This window comes from Tachypleus tridentatus, chromosome 8 (genome assembly GCF_004210375.1).
Source record: "Tachypleus tridentatus isolate NWPU-2018 chromosome 8, ASM421037v1, whole genome shotgun sequence".
NCBI classification, from domain to species: domain Eukaryota; kingdom Metazoa; phylum Arthropoda; class Merostomata; order Xiphosura; family Limulidae; genus Tachypleus; species Tachypleus tridentatus.
Genome location: NC_134832.1, coordinates 29617434 through 29631482, shown reverse-complemented (window position 1 = coordinate 29631482; position 14049 = coordinate 29617434). Strand labels below are relative to the sequence as shown.

The 14049-nt window shown below is 31.0% G+C and overlaps 1 long non-coding RNA gene across 2 annotated transcripts; it reads right to left on the bottom strand.

Moving 5' to 3' along the window:
• Positions 1-4525: 4525 nt before the first annotated feature.
• Positions 4526-12049, bottom strand: LOC143222071 (uncharacterized). Of its 2 annotated transcripts, none has more exons than XR_013011988.1 (5): positions 11895-12049; positions 11619-11698; positions 10833-10937; positions 10371-10464; positions 4526-4834 (listed from the first exon to the last, which is right to left on the bottom strand). It is a non-coding gene; the product is annotated as an uncharacterized LOC143222071 (long non-coding RNA). The 2 variants fall into 2 exon arrangements; XR_013011987.1 differs by lacking the exon at positions 4526-4834 and adding an exon at positions 8645-8795 and having other exon boundaries at positions 11895-12048.
• Positions 12050-14049: the final 2000 nt, after the last annotated feature.

Here is a 14049-nt window from a genome sequence, read left to right as displayed (position 1 = left end):
AAGTTTTAAAATAGAACATTACTAAAGTGTTTACTGATCGATTAGTAGCTTAAACTCCTAAACAACACTGACTTAAATCAGTTGTATCTAGCTGATAAGGCTGTTGTTGTTTTTGTTGTTTGGAATTTCGCACAAAGCTACTCGAGGGCTATCTGTGCTAGCCGTCCCTAATTTAGCAGTGTAAGACTAGAGGGAAGGCAGCTAGTCATCACCACCCGCCGCCAACTCTTGGGCTACTCTTTTACCAACGAATAGTGGGATTGACCGTCACATTATAACGCCCCCACGGCTGGGAGGGCGAGCATGTTTGGCGCGACTCGGGCGCGAACCCGCGACCCTCAGATTACGAAGCGCACGCCTTAACGCGCTAGGCCTGATAAGGCATTTGTGAAAGTATTCACGTGACTTAGATTTAATAATTCTTTGTGTATCATCTTGTTTTTTATTTCTTGTATTTTCGTTAAAACACTAACTTGCCTGCATTATGTGTGTGTATATATATATATATACATACACGAAAGCGCGCAAAAGCGTTCTTAGCTACTACATCGAACCAATCTAGATGTACGGTTGCGATTCTGGGACAGTTAAACAAACAAATGGATAATAATCACTTAAAAACTGATCGAGATATAGTATATACGTAGGATGCTAATGGTTTATTAGAAAGATTGAAGAAAATGAAGAGATTTTACATCAAAAAGAATATTTGATAGTAAAAGATCCCGTTAGTTGTGTAAGTATAATTCTATCCCTGAAATGACAGAGTCCTAGGTTAATCTAGGTGTCACTTAGTGGTTGGTCGAAAATTAGAGCAGTGACAAAACATAATAAAAGTGAAAGTCAATTCCTTAACCCAATTCAAACAGTAGGGTAAAGTCCAAAACTGAAATCAAAATTGGAGAACCTACTTTGAGACGATAAAGCTTCATGGTGGTTTGAATGGGCAGTAAAGAATTTTTTTTACAAGATTAACATAACAAATGTACAAAGTTGTGATAAAGTTTTGTCATCATCAAGTACAAAAGGTTTATACAGATACCGGAATATACGTACAATAGAAGGAATAAAGAGATCTCATGAACGGAAATTGCTTAACAGATTTGTAAAGGTATCTTGGCACCCTGAGGTTATTGGTTTACAGTTTTGTTCAGTTCGTATTGCTTCCTCGATTATCCATGTTCATAATTGGTTCTTTATCTAACTTACAGTGGCTTTAATAGATGTAATATGTTTTTATTTGTAATGTCGATGGTGGTGAATTCTCATTAGTTATTACACGTGACTCTACATATTTTTTTAGGATTGGTTATAATTTAGAGCCAGATTTCTGAGTAAGGTGGAGTCGAAAGAAATTTTAATGGCAACTTTTGTCCATGTGTGAATTGTTTAAAATCTGAGTTCAGAAATAGGTGGTAAACTGCAGCGGAGTATTGTGTTGGTTCATTAGTATTAATCATGTTCTAGGGTTGGGTTTTGAACTGACAGAAGTTTACTGGTTTGAGTATCAAATATATTTTTAGCTCCATTGGGTGACGGTGTCCTCATGTTGTGAGGCTTGTGTTTGAGGGAGAGTTGGGAAGTTTACATCATGCACAAACACTTTGTAAAGAGCTTAAAACAGAACCCTGCGGATCGATTGCTTACAGTGAGAATGAAGGTAAAAAGCTGTAATTTATTTTTGCTTCTGTGGTCTTGACAGTTAGGAAGCTTCATATCCACCTGATAAGTGGAGTAAGTGTATTGTGATTGCATAGTTTATATCTAAGGCCATTGTGCTATGTAGAAAGCTTTTTTTTTTTGTCGTGTGTATATTTGGATACATGTATCTTTGACGTTATTAAGTCATTAATATACATTTTCTTTAACCCTTACATTCCTACTAATGGACACTTCAGTGCCCAGTGCACATATGCATATTAATTTTCAAAATGTAACTAAAAATAATACTTTTAACCCTACTTCTACGAATTAACTAAAATATATTTCACAACTGATACTTTAATATTAACGAACATTTAATGAGTGTATTTAATATATGACAATGAAAAAATGCCCCAAATTTCTATTTCTTTTCTGATTAGTTCCAAGAAATCTCCACAAGTTTACAAACAAGACATTTCTTGATGACGAGAAACCCATTTGAAATAAAAATGTATCTCAGAACGACTGGTATGGATATTAACGCTTTTATTGATAAGGAGAGGACAACGTTTCGACTTTTCTAGGTCATCTTCAGGTTAAGAAAGTGAGAGTTTGAATGTGACTGTTGGCGGACATCTGTCTTAGGGACGAGAGTTTAAATGGGTACGGGATTGTAGGGTCGTTGCAGGTGAATGTTAGGTTATTAATTAGTATAGGTATAAAGGTGTTCCTTTATATTGGTTAAATTTTGATTTTAGTTTTTTGCGTTTGTTTATATTTGTTTCCCTACTTAATATTTGGGTGTTTTCTATGGTTGTGTTGTGTTTATTTGATTTGCAGTGTTCACAAACGTGTGAAGGTGTTTTTTGGATGTCGTCATCATCATTAATTCTGGTGGTTATTGTGATGATAAATAAGTTCAAGAGAAATAATTAATTATCATGGGTGCTTGAAGTTTAAGGAATCTTCCTTCGCTCCAGTCGAGACTGGTGAATATGGTGAATTAGATTTTTATACGTTGACCTAAATTTCTGGGCCAATGGAGAATTTAAAACAAAAATTAAATGCGTCATTAGGATGTTAGAAATGAAGGCAGGCGCTTTTGAGGTATGTAGTAGTGATGGAAGTCGATTTAGACAAACTACGTCAACAGAAGGCTTCGTTAGGGATTAGTAAACCAAAGTGCTGTGACTGGGAACTATGGATCCAATGCTGAAACATTTTTGGTGAGGGGCAACAGAAATACCCTAAGAAAACCCAATTTCACTAGTTTTGACCGAATGAAGCCTGAAGATGAAAGGCTAATGAAGATTGAAGATTTGAGAACTTGAATGATACTAACCTAAACAAAGTTATACATACAAAAGATGAGATGTGTTTATTGGGGTATGGTGCAAGGTTGTTTTGATGAAAAAAGTTGTATGCGGATAGGTATTTAGCTAAAATTGGGAGTAGCAACAATTATATGAAAGCGAGACGTTAGAAGGTTACGATTAACAGTTGTTTTTGTTTGTTTGTTTTTTGTAGAGAGCTTTATTATACGTTCTTATTGTACCTTTTGTAGTGTGGTATGTTTTTCATCGTAACATGCTGGTGTATAATGTGAGAAGTAATTGACTGAGGATTTCATAGCTTTTGTAGTTTAAAAAGGTGGGATGGTTTCATGTTATCATGAAGCCGAAGTCGATTATAGATCTAATAAATGTTTTATAGATTCATGTTATTATTTTTGGTCTGCACCCGTGAGTGTGATGGTTTGTTTTTCAAAGTAAGTTATTCTGGTTTTAAGTTTTTTAAATTATTTCTATAATACGTGGGTGCCAAGTTCATGGGCAGGTCCTAATTACCTCAATTTAAGTACCTTGGTGTAGCGTCCTTCTTCAACATCCTCTAGACATTTTGAAAACTGACTAATGGAAGTTAAAAAATGAAAATGAGAGAATGACTATCTAGAGCTTGGCGTGTCATACTGCAACTGTAGATTTAAGTATAAAGGTTGACCCAGTTCTAATTGGTCAAGGGTTTAGCCAAGTGCGTAAGATGAAATGATGTCTTAACACTCAGTTACTGGTTAAATCACTCATCTACAGGATTAGTGTTTCTAAGATACATTTTATGAAAATTTTCTCATTTAATTATGTGTTTATTTTGAAGCACAAAATTACACAAAATCCATCTTTGCACACTACAGATTTCAAATTCTGATTTTGGAACAATAAGTTACTGTTAAGCTGTCTTGCACACTACAGATTTCAAATTCTGATTTTGGAACAATAAGTTACTGTTAAGCTGTCTTGCACACTACAGATTTCAAATTCTGATTTTGGAACAATAAGTTACTGTTAAGCTGTCGAAAGGCTTCTCATTAAAAACTAATCTTGAAAGTTTGTGAGTAGAAATAAAAATTTTAAAAAGTATGTGATACTTCATCATGTTATGTTGGCAAAACTATTTCAAAAACATGTTATAAATGTGTGATTTCTGTTAACTTGATAAAGTGATTGTATTTAATTTTAGCCTGTTAATATATTTTTCTATCAATATCATTAACCTCTGAAAGGTTATCATTGTTATTAAATGCATTTTTTAAGACTTCAAGGTTATCAGTTGGCTTCTCCATTATAAATATTTTTACAATCTTCATAGTGAACTTCAAAGTGAGTATCGAATTTGTTTTCTCTGAAAATGTTTAATAAAAAGAAATATATATATAAAGTTTTTATATGTATTTCTGAACTTTACTTAATATAACCATACTTAATTTTTTGAGAAACTCTTGAAGCGGTGGTATAACTATTAAACGTTGAATATATATTATGTAGATTATTATTATTATAGTTTTTTCCAAAAAGAACAGTTAATAAAAATAGTTCAAACTTCACATTTTTCAACCTTGTGTTTAATATCTGGATTTACTGGGTAAAGGTAAACTAAAAAGTGTCGACAATTTTCATCTTTAAAAATCTGTTATATAAAACACATTCACGAATAAGATATATATTGCGTCCATAGTTCTGTCAGATATCTAAACAGTTTTATTCCGTTGAAAACCTTATACATTTTATTGTGTGTCCTATAGAAACACTTTCCGTGTATTAAAGTTTCAGCCACTGGTTCTCTCTTACAACTCCTCCTTCATCTCTTCCTCTTTTGAAAACATAAGTTTCAGCATTACATCGAATAATAAAACCTAGATAGTGGATAAATGTCATATTTTGAAATATAATATAAAAAAAGCTAGTCAGAAATTTTTATAATTGCGAAACAATGATATTTTTAAGCTGATATTATTGTGCTTATCCACAATTCTTTGTTTTCAACAGTAGCTCTTATTATACGTGAATAAAATTTACATTTCAATAAAGTACTGAATATTCAAATACATTATTTGATCCTCTGATATCAAGATCATAGTGCCTATCAGTATACATAGAAGTAAGATCTTAATTATTACTGTTTTTGTAGTGAAAAAAGACAGTTTGCAGATAAATTATTCTTTCTCCTGGATACAATGGTATTATTACTTAATATGTTATCTCAAAATTGAAATAAGGATTTAAAAATATATTAATAAAGAATGTGAAAGTTATATATATTCTCATTTTTAAAATTTGAAATAGAATTCTACAATAACATTAAATAACATGTCAGCCTTCTCACCCCTGGATGGCAGTATATGTCTGTGCTTTAGATAAATCTGGTATTTTCAATATGAAAGACATCTTTAGGGTTGTGTACTACACTGGATAAATGACCACGTAAGAGATCACAATAAGAGATCATATTAAATGTTTAAATAAGAAAGACTGATCCTCACGTTTTTTCTTCTTTGTTTTTAGGCTTGATTGATTGTTTGGAATTAAGCACAAAGCTCTACAGGTCTGCCCAGCACAGGTATCGAAAACCGGTTTTTAGCGGTGTGTCTACAGACATACTGTCGTACCATTGGAGGTTGTTGCTAGTTATTAAGCTACATAATGGGCTATTTATTTGTTCTCTGCTTACACGGGCTTCCAAACATAATTTTTAATGTTACAACCCTCAAATTCCTGCTGGGCAAAGAGGGGTACATGGCTTTACGACTCACAAAGCAGAAAGGTACAGAATGTATTTATTTCTGTATACTGTGGTTTCAACCTTGGATCTTTATCGCAATAAATCAATAAGCCAAAAGACCAGTATTTCGTATTTTAGTGTATCATACTTAAACTGTTCGAAAGACTTAAATTACTCAGTAACTTACTTTTGATTAAAATATGTAAGTTTGAATGTAAACTCGTTTGTTTTTTTTTAAAGTATTAAAACATAGTACGTATTTATTGCTAATTTCTGAGCTACATAATGATCTTTCTTTGCTTTGCACTTTGCGGGTGTCGAAAACCCGATTTTATCTCAATAAGTTCCTAGACTACCGTTGAAGTACCAGTAGATTTAAAACAAAGTAAGTTAATATTTCATAGTTTATTTTAATGATTAAACACCAGAAATTTATATCAAAACACTTCGGTTTGAAATCCAATAATTTTTATTTTTGTCAAGAATGTTTCAATAATACTTTAATTCAATGTTTTCAAGCAAAGAAATCTTGCATCTTCCCAGAATGATAAGTCGATACACTTTGGATACTTTCTTATTGTGTATAATGAAGAAATAATTAAGTTATTGTGAAAGAAATCTTAGTTAAACTGAATGCAGTCCATTTGTTATTTGAATTATTTCCCATTTGTATACATTAAAGAGAAAAATTCATTTGTCGTTTGCAAAATGCAAAGAGTATAGATTTTGATAAAATGATTTGTTATTTTGAAACATGCAAATAGCTACAGTTTGCAAACAATAATGCAAGTAGTTTTTTTTAAATATGACAGTCTGATCTTATCGCTATCTGGTGTGCACTTTATTATTTCTCTCTTTTTTCTTTTTGTTGGTATAACCTAAACACTCTAAGTAAGATTTTACTTTTTGGAATTAATGGCAAAGCTACATAATGGGTTGTCTGCGCTCGAAATCCGGTTTCTAGTGTTGTTTGTCCACAAACATACAGCTGTGCCACTAGGGGCACTCTAAGTAAGAAATAATTATTCTGATATTCCGTATTTGTCATATTTTATGGACATAAAAGTTTACATTATGTCATTTTATTTACCAAAATAAGAACGTCTAGAAAATAATGTTTTAACGAAATTAACATTTCTATAGAAACAAAGAAATCCTGAAGATAAACCTCGCCAAAGTTTATAAATGGAAGCGCCAAGATACAGTTTTCAGAATCTTGTTGGTTTGCTGCATTTAGTGTATTATATTCTTTTGAAGCTATAATTGCGATATACACTTATTAATGGGAAATTTATGATATTTGACTAGGAACATTTGTATACTTTGAGCATTACAAACCATCCAACTTCAGAGAATTAACTTCAGACGTTACTCTTTCTACGAGAACATTAGATATCTTCCTTAATGAAAGCTCAGCTTATAAACCGTGTAAGACCAGCCAAGACTAGAGATAGCTAGCTTCGTGTTAAGTGAATTGTACCTGTGTATCAACGTAAAACATATTCATTGATCGTGAACGATCGATGAAATATTCAGTTCCAGGCCAGATATAAGACTCAGTATTGTTTATAAGTTTGTGAAACTTTTGTATATAAATCATTATTTCGAATAACCATTATTATAAATTGTATTATTGTTTTAATATTAAAATATATTTGTGTTAAGAAATAAAATTGTGTGTTTTAATCTTGTTGACAAATATTATGACGTTGGTACATATCGATATCCAAATGAGGTCCAAATACAAATTTCAGACTATTCGAAATCGTAATACGTAACGTAATAAGTAGGAGACTAGTCCGGAATCTGTACCATAGACAAAATGTTTTCTAAATTAAAATTCAAATCTTAATTCCAGTTGCCGCCCAGTGGACTTACAACGCTAGAATTCGGGTTTCGATACTCGTGGTGGATATATCACGGATAGTCCATTGTACAGCTTTGTGCTTAATTAGAAACAAACAAATATCAAACAATAATTCAATTTATATTTATCAGTGTGAACAAGATTTGATCATGTCTGATTATCAAAATTTTTCTTAAATCACCCTCTCTCGAACAACTAGAAAGGTATAATAAAAGTAAATTGCTTAAAATTGCCAAAGTTCTAGAATTAAAGGTGAAGAAATCAGTAACACAAAATGAACTAAAAAAGCGTATTAATGATATATTAGTCAATGATGATTTATTGTCTGAGGAAGCATTAAGGGATTACATTAATGTATTCATTAGCAAATCAGAGTTGAGTGATAATAATAAGTAAGAAATCCTATTAAAACTCAAAGAAATCGAGCTTGAACAAACCCGTATCAAAGTTGAAAGAGAAATAAACGTCTCGAGGCCGAACAAGCTCGAGAAAAATGTTAGGTTGAAAGAAAAGAAAATTAGAATTAACTCCAATCGACCAAGACAAAACGACAACTTGGACAACTCAATCTATTTATGAAAGTACCACCATTTAATGAAAATAAAATGATAAAAATAAAAAAGAAACCCGAGCGCTTTCGAAAGTTTGCTTTTGGCGACAGCAGTAGCGCATGGAGAAGATGATGTAAAATAAATTTTTCACAATTCGACAAATGTCAATGAGTTTATGAGAATTCTTTACTTAAAGCGGATATTATGTAAATCAGAAACCGTTAGTATATACATATATATATTACTTCAAAATTGTCTAATGCCAATTTTCAATTTTCTAAGGAGGAAGGAAGGTGTAACGGATTCAATATTATATATTTATTTTAATATCTATGCTATTCTACTTTAATATATATTTAGAAGTATATACATCTTATATTATTAAACGTACTAAAATCATAACTTATAGATCAAAATCACACTATATGCCCTCAGCGCACAGATAGCCCTCTTGTTACTTTGCGCAAAATTCAAAACTAACAAACAACTTAAAAACTATATCAAGAAATCACTACAAATTCAAAGATTTTGTAACTTCATCAAAGTTTTATTTTCTAAATAAAGATATTTCAAAGTTAGACATATCCCAAAAGAAAGAAAGCAAAACAGATTCAAATCATTATATTATAGGTAATACGTAGACTGGTCTTCATCAGCTGTTGAGTGACCTGTCAAAGCTGGAAATATGAATTATATTATACTAATTGAATGCTAGTATAAATTCACTTAGAACAAACCTAATAACTATTAATTCTATATATATGTGTCAATGATTTAATATAATTATGATAGAAAATATTTGTATTTAATACCTTCATATACTGTATATTAGCTTGATAGTCATGAAAACGAAATATTTTAAAGTATTTATTTTATATAAAAATATATATTAGTTTATCTCCACATAGATATATATTTGATATTTGTGTTTTATTAGTTCGTTGACTTCTGATTGTATATATGAACTGGTTAATATCTCTTCAGTAATGTAGCATCTCATTAAATAGTACAAAATGTTGCTATATATATAGTTATAAAAGATAAATAGGACACAATTGTCTTTGGTGTACAGTAACTGTATAACACTATTTACCACAGCATTATTGTTTTGAAGTATACTGTAGTAGAAACTTTATAAGGAGGGTTCTCTGAGACATTCTATATCAAATACCCACATAATTACCACTCTGGCTGGCTGCTTTAAGGTCTTCTTTGCTGGGATTGTGGTAAATGTATGTGGAATTTTACTCATAATATTTCTATGGTAGGAAGTTTTACCAATTTCTATTTAAAAAATCTTGATTTCTATTAAATGTGTTTTCAACACATAAGATGTTCAAAATCAGGACAAGTTTACTTTATCGATAACATACTGGTTTATTTAACCTTTTACACTTTGTAACGAATCTAAAATTGTTTTAATATTTGTGTTCGTTCCGTTTAATATATATTTAGAAGTGTATGCATTTCATACTGTCAAATGTGTATGTGTATTGTGCAAGTCCTGCTGTTCTGTAAGTATGTAAAAGATTCTCGAGAGTAAGAATCAACAATATATGTTTTAAGATGTCTTCGAATATTATTGCCAAGTGATCTTTTGAGAATATTGCCTTAAAGTTTATAAACCAACTCAACGAGAGACAGTTTTATAATATTGTTGGTTCATAACGGTCAGTATACTATAAATCTCAGAAGCTATAATTAAAAACAAAACAAAAAACGCTAATTAATCGGAAAAGTAAAGACATTTGTCCAGGAACGTTTATACATTTCGAACAATACAAGTCGTTTCACTACAGTGAATTAACTTCAGGCGTTAATATTTCCACGAGCATGCTACATATTGTCGTAGGTGAAAAGGTACGAGTAGTTCAAGCTAGCTAGCCATCAGGAGAAGTGTATTGTGTAACAACTCAGAATTAATTCGCTCTTCATGGATCAGGACTGTCGATAAAGTATTCAGTTCCAGACCAGATAGAAGAATGAATATTGTTTGTGAGTTTGTAAAATTGTTATCTATAAATATTGTTTATAATAACCGTTATTATAAATTGTGTTATTATTTGCATATTAAAATATATTTGTGTTAAGAAATGAAACCGTGTGTATTCAATCTTGTTGGCAAATATCATAAATTTGATACATATCGACATTCAATTAACTTTTAAATTCAAATTTCCGGTTATTTGAAATCGTATTACGTAACGTATGTAACATAATAAATCTGAAGCTTGTCCAGTATAACAACTTACGTCTTCAGAAACAGATGTTAACCATTTCAGTGACTGCAATCTCTGGATCCACTTGAGCTGCTGCAAATTTCTCACCGATACATTTTTCGAGATCCTGCATTCATAGATAAAAGTACTTAATGATATTTAAGATATTATAAGATTGGAAGGTTGGAAAAAACATAAGATGTATTTATTTAAAACTTTACATTAAATATAGTTCTGAGGTGGCGTATATTACACATCTCATTCTTCTATAATTTAACAAGTGGCTATAAAGTCACGTAATTCATTTGATTGCCTATGTTACACAAGACATGGAGCTGAATTCAGTGTTGAAACCGAGTCTTATAGTCTTATTAAATAAAATAATTAATGTGTAAACAATTCACTTGTTGGTTAAAATCATCTCATTGTCAAAGAATAAAGTTTTATTGTGTAAACAGATATCAAGCATAAAATAATAAAATAGTCAATCATCACCTCTAAATCTGCTTCTCTTTCTTCAGTGCACATTTCATTCACGAATTCTTTGAAACTGTTAGCATTAAATTTTGCTTCTTCACACTCTCGAATTGCTTGTGGAAGCTTAAAATGAAAAATACTTTGTTATATTAGCTTTTATATTGCATTTTAAAGCTTTCTGGCTGTCATATAATTTAATTATAAACTTAAGGTTTAACCTTTCAATAATAAATTAATATAATGGGAACGATTTACTTGAGGTAATTTGTGTTAGACATAAACTAGTGTTTATAAGCTGAAAGTATGCAATATTTTTGAGACAGACAAAGAACAAAAACACAAAACAAACGATTGAAGTTAAAATCATATCGTTCTAGATCTGTGAGCTATGTTTAAATATGACAATACGAAGAAATATTCATTAATAAATATTTTATGTTTATCATAACACTTCTTTTCGCCGCCTTAAAGTTTTGTTAAATATCAGTTACAAAAATCAAGAGTTTATATTTCTGTACGTAACACATTCAAAGTTTAACGTTTCATGATTAGCTTTCCCGATGTAGAAGTAACAAAATGTTATAAGGTACTTTTATACCGCAGTTGAATATTGTCGTTTTAAGACACTGCCATCCTATCTTAGTTTATAAAACTAACCCTCAGTATATGTGAAATTGTAAATACAATTTTTATATCAAGACGGTTTTTAGGTTGAAATTAATAGATTGGCGTTATCAACACATTGTTTCGAAAATTACAGTGAATTAACAAAAAATAACTAATCATAAGATTACAAACACCTACCTCTTTCAATTTTCCACCCAAAACGTTTCGGTTGCACACTTTTATGTCATTCAATTTTTCAGGATTACTCTTATTAATTTCTGCATAAAAAAGTTTGATTTACTTTAAAAGGATATTTTCTCATGTTTCATTAAAATACTTTATTAGATGTAAGGAAGTGTTTATCATATTAGCTTTTTTCTACTGATCAAATACAGATATAAAACAATAAAACCTATTTTACTAATACCGTTGCTTAATATTTTATACATCAATGAAGTTTGAAAATTAACTTACCACACAGCTGTTCCCAAGCTTTTCTATCGCATCGCCTTTCGTTAAAGTCAGGCTCACGAGGACAACAAAAACTGCAAGAAGAACTTTCATGTTGAGAATGTTGCTGCTATTTTCATGAAAAATTCAGATTAGTAAACGCTTTATATATTATTCATCCAACATCTTTCAGCCAATAATTTTTCCTAAATCTAATCTATCCTAAATTTAATTGCTTTATCAGAATATGTTGCAATCATTGCACGCCTTTTTTTTTAGATTGGTTCATGTGCGTTTAATGACAACCAATGACAAAGTGATGATATGAAACATGGGACCCTCCCCTTCACAGTATAAGATCACATGACTTAAATACTTTTACCTTCAGTTTCATTCCTTGTGGAAACTTCACTCTGTTATAGTACGTTATACACATAATAAGTTAGAAAGTTTGTTTATAGACACAACTACTAGAAGAAAGTGAATACAGATTAATATTACATACATTTGAAGCACACGAATTGTATAAAGTTATTAAATGATAACTCTACTAAAGTGTTTAGTCATTCATAACTTCAGATGTTATACAACGCTGAATTACATCGAAAATGTGTAACCGGTAAGGTGTTTGGGAAAATATTCATTCGTTTTTTTCGTGTTTCATATATTCCCGTGAAAACAATAACATATCAGACATTAGTATCTATTAATAATTTATACGGTAATATAATATACATATATATATATATATATATATATTATTCATTTATCATAGTTATCTTTAAACTTATGATTGAACACTATATTGTCTCAGAAATCACTACGCCTTTACTGAGTTGAGCCGCATGTTCCCAAGTAATTAGTGTGTCAACGTAATAAGTGACGTGATTTCATCCATGGAACATTATGTGTGACAATCGGTCTTTCCTTTTTCTCGGTTAAAAGAGCGGGACAAACTTACTGCTGTCATTCTGTTTAGTTATACAACGCTGAATTAAATCGAAATGTGTAACCGGTAAGATGTTTAGGAAAATATTCATTCGTTTTTGCTCATCTTCTTTTCGTTGTTTATATATTCCCGTGAAAACATTAACATATCAGACATAAGTATTTATTAATAATTTATATGGTAATACAAAAACATATATGTATATTATTCATTTATCATAGTTATCTTTAAACTGATGATTCAACACTGTATTTTCTCAGAAATCACAACATCTTTAGTGAGTTAGGTAAGGTGATCCCGAGCGATTATTGTGCCAAACTAATAATTGAGGTTATTTCATTTATGGAGCATTATAAGTGTGACTGTCAGTCATTTCTTTTTCTCGTTTGAAGTAACCGGACAAACTTACTGCTGTCATTCTGTTTAGTAATTCAAAGTTAAAGTTATTTATGTTTGAACTGTTGAACCTGATGGATTTATAACATCGCTGTTTGTCATACAGGTAGCACATAAGATGATTTGTAGATTTAAAATTCTGAATATTTAGTGAACTGTTCATCTTAGTCGCGCAAACAAATTGATGAAAGCACGATGCTTGAAATGTGTTCCATAGGATATACCTCAAATTGTCTGACTTTAGTTTCCCTAAACGAATAACTTACACATTAACATTATTTACATATATTCCCCATTACGACCTTAATCAGAACTGGTGTGGAGCCGACCGATACGTTTTAAGCCATTAATCTTTACACCTGGATGGCTAACCTAGTCAGCAACTTTATATAACATGCATGATGAAAGACGAGAATTCGAACTTGGATATTCAAATTGCGGGTAGAGTGCGTTAACCACCAGGTTCGTTTAACACACTTTTCTCTCTCTCTCTCTCTCTATATATATATATATATTGATAATTATGTATGTCACAGTAATATTTAAACTTATGATACAACATCTTAATGTACCAGAAATTAGTGCGTTCTTGCTGAGTTGACCAGGTCGAAAGGTCCAAGATTAGAGTATTGAGGATACTTAATAAGTTATGCACTTTCTGTTGTAGTGGTGTTATAAAAGTGACAGTCGACTTCCTTACTCATTCAAAAGCAAGGCAATAAAAACATTGCTTCTGACTGGATGTTTTCCTTCTGGTTTGTAATTCAGATTTAGTATTATCTAATTTTTAAATATTTAGCAACAGGATAGGTATTTGGAGGTTGTAAGTAAAAC